The sequence below is a fragment of the Monodon monoceros genome, unplaced genomic scaffold (assembly GCF_005190385.1).
Source record: "Monodon monoceros isolate NGI ecotype Baffin Bay Population unplaced genomic scaffold, NGI_Narwhal_1 Super_Scaffold_21, whole genome shotgun sequence".
In the NCBI taxonomy this organism is placed as follows: domain Eukaryota; kingdom Metazoa; phylum Chordata; class Mammalia; order Artiodactyla; family Monodontidae; genus Monodon; species Monodon monoceros.
This window is the reverse complement of record NW_021703778.1, coordinates 167,161,085-167,164,686: the sequence shown is the minus strand read 5'-3', so window position 1 is coordinate 167,164,686 and position 3,602 is coordinate 167,161,085.

Here is a 3,602-nt window from a genome sequence, read left to right as displayed (position 1 = left end):
GAAAGAAAGAAAGAAAGAAAGAAAGAAAGAAAGAAAGAAAGAAAGAAGGAAGGAAGGAAGGAAGGAAGGAAGGAAGGAAGGAAGGAAGGAAGGAAGGAAGGAAGGAAGGAAGGAAGGAAAGAAAGAAAGAAAGAATAAAGGAAGGAAGGAAGGAAAGAAGGGGGGAGGGAGGAAGGAAAAGATTCAGACAAAAGTGGATCTGATGAAGACCCTGAAAGGAAGCTGCTGGTTCAGTTTTCCCACCTATAAAATGGGGCAGTAAAAGGTAACTCAAATGCTGATTTGGAGAACTGCTTTATCCACTGCTTACACAGTGCAGGGGACAAGGCAGGTGTCCACAGATGTCAGTGGGATTTGAGCCTGGATCTTCTACAGGAGGAAGGGAGGGAAGTGCTGCTGGGTTGATAAAGGAAAAGGAATCAAGGGGTCAAAGTCTTCCTCAAGGAATCAGCCATTTGATTTCAAGTCAAGTGTGTGTAGCTCAGCCTGTGGACTGCCTGGCAAGGCCAAACCTCACCAGATCCTCAGCTGTGCTCTCCTTCCTTCTTGCCTTCTTACCCCACCCCCTCCCTTGTCCACTTTCTAGGAAATAGGAGGAAGAATGGAGAGAAATCTGAGTGTCAAGAGACCTGGGTTTCAATTTTCCTCCTTGTTTCCTTCTGTGTGAGCTTGGAAAAGTCTCTTGAACTCTCTGAGATTCAGTTTCTTCCTGCATAAAAGAAATTGGACTAAATTATTTTAAGATTTTTAAGTCTTAGCATCTCCCCTCTTCCCCCTTCTCCTTATTCACTTCCTCCTGTTGTCACCTACTATCCAAGAAGCTCCAAGAACACAAGAGGAAGACACACTCAGAGAGAACACCAGAGCTGGATATCTCCCCAGGATTCTCCAGATAGATGTAGGGCCATACCTCTCAGCCGGCGCTAAGGGATTCTGAGAGTCTAAGTGTCTGGAGTACAAAAAATCTGGTTAGCATCCTGCCCTGGAGAGAGTCTCCAACCCAGACTGTCCCCATGGAAACACCCACAGCAGGAGCCATGACTGATGCCTCCCACTGCCCACCTCTGGGCGCCCTCCTCCCTGCTACTCCTAATCGAGGTACAAACAGAGCCTGGGAACAGGGTTTACAGATAAGGGAGGGGAAAAATGAGACCTAGAAAAAGTGGGAAGCGAGAAAAGGGAGGAAACAGAAGATGGAGAGAGAGCAGGAGTCAGGAAAAGAGAAGCAAAGCAGAAAGAGATGGAGGCAGGGAAGCAACAGAAAGACAAAGAAATGGAAAACAAATGGGAAACAGGAGAAAATTAGGAGACGGGGCACGCTTAAGACTAAACGTTATAACCCCTGCCCTTTGCTGTTTGGATCTTCAAGTTTATAATTTTTACTAACATAAACTGAAGCTGACTGTACAGTTACAAGTCACCACATCTCCGCACTTCCCTTGCTCAGTCCTGGCAGACACCCTGCGGGGAAGACTGATACTTGTCACCGTCATCAGGGGGACATTGGGTCTTAGACAAGATCATTTTCCTGAAGCTGCTTGAGAGGTGAGTCCAGCACCAGGCCCGCCTGATTCCAGAGTCCAGGACTGTCCACTGGGCTGGGATGTCTGTCTCCAAGTTCAACCCTGTTTTCACCCAAAGAATCTCAGACACACACTGAAGTCCAAAGCATGGAAATCTGTTAGAACAAGTGAGGGAAATAGTTTTCAACCTGAACCACACATGCCAATTGACCTGGGGGCCAGGACCCAGTGCCCAGAATGTTTCCTTTTTTTTTTTTAACTTCAGGCTAGAAAAGTCCATTTCTACTGGAAAGTTATACCTAAGGTGCAGATGTGACTGCAATTAATGTATTTGTTGGTTCCTTAATTCATCATTTGACTGCTAATACATGACCAGGTGGAGTGTGCAAGCTCTGGGGATTATACCATATTAAATCAGGACAAATTCTGCCCTTCAGGAGCTTACCATGTAGTGAGAGACTTTACATATATGTTTAAATGTCTCTTAAGAGTTTTAAAAGGAAATTCAAAAAGGAAAAATGCCAGCAACCTGCAGGATCTGGATAAGAGTATATATAAGCTTTAGTACTAGTCTGGCCTCTTTTACAGACCAGCTTGGAGGTCAAATCACCCTTTCAGATCCTCAGTTTTCTCACCTGTAAAATGGAGCAAATAAGAGCTGTATCATCTGTTGCTGTACAAAGTCAAGGTGATGCATCAGAGCACTTGACTGCCTGAGTCGATTTATTATCAGGGAACCAAAAACTACACGTCCCAGTTGCATTCCAAACAAGGAATTTTCTTTCCATTTCTGACTTGATACTATTTCCTTATCTCTTTTGTTTTTCTTCTATTCTTAATAAGTTTAATCAAAGGGACAGTGAACTGGAAAGGGAAAACATGTCAAAATGCCAAGAATTCTGAAAATATAACTTTCCAAATCGTGCAGCTTGGTGCTGGCAAGATGACAAGGGCCCCTACAACCCAGTGCAAACACAGAGCTGCAAAATCACGCAGCTCGCGCGTGCAGTATATGTATGTTACATGCCAAGTGCTAAGCAAGTGCTTTTAAACAAATGACAAATACGATAAGACTCTTGGAGGATAAGGCCAAGTGAGTGTGAGGGTGTTCTAGATTCCGACGTGGACATGTGCTCATCTCATCCCCGTCTGCCAGCCAGTACCACACCAGGGACCCCACCTAGCAGGGACCCCCTCCCTGTCGACCTGTGTCCAGTGGGCGCCCACACACATGCACACACCATCAGGAAAACGCAACTCCATTTCAGATGTTAAGCGTTTGGGCTAGAGAATCTCTGACAGCACATTTTCTCCCAATCAACTTCATAAACGTAACTAATAATTTCATTCGCCTCATGACAAAGCCACTGCTCGTGCCAACAGCAACTTAAATGGAACGGGTCATAAAAATTCCCTCGTCTGCCGATGCTGGATGCCATCGTTAAAAAAGAGAAAGGTTGACAAAGTGAAAGGGAAAATGCTGTGATGCTTTTATGTGAAGATTACATTTAAAAATAACCAACTAACTGTCTGCACTTTTCGGGGTCCTGACGTCTCAAAACGCGTTTAGATTGATACAGACTGAGGCTGAAGTTCTCGTGCTGAGTAAACAGTCAAGTGTTCTTAATAGGAATTGCAGTTTCTCGACATCTGTTAGGGAAAAGGGAATGGCGAAACAACAATTTAGAGTGAGATTGGTTTTGTTAAATGCATTTAAATTCCAAGATTAGTGGTGTTCTTTCTTTTTCAATTAGCATATACTTGTAGAAAGGTTACAGCTGAAAGGACTGGGGGGGAGGTCGGGTGGGGTTCTTTTTCCTCACTGAGAGGGCACTCCAAAGTATAGTAAAGCTAAAATAGGAAGAGAACAGTAGACTTAAAAGAACTTAAAACCGGTGCCAGATCGAGACGGTAAATCTTGAAGGAGAAAGCATTCGAAAAAAAAAAAATTAAAATAAAAAAAAGTTGAATCCGGATTGGATGCTCCTGTCCTCTGGGTAGAGAAATCATGAATTGCTTTGAGAAGATATAGAGATGTGTATTTTCCTAGCCAGTTACTGAGTGAAATTTGCATGACTT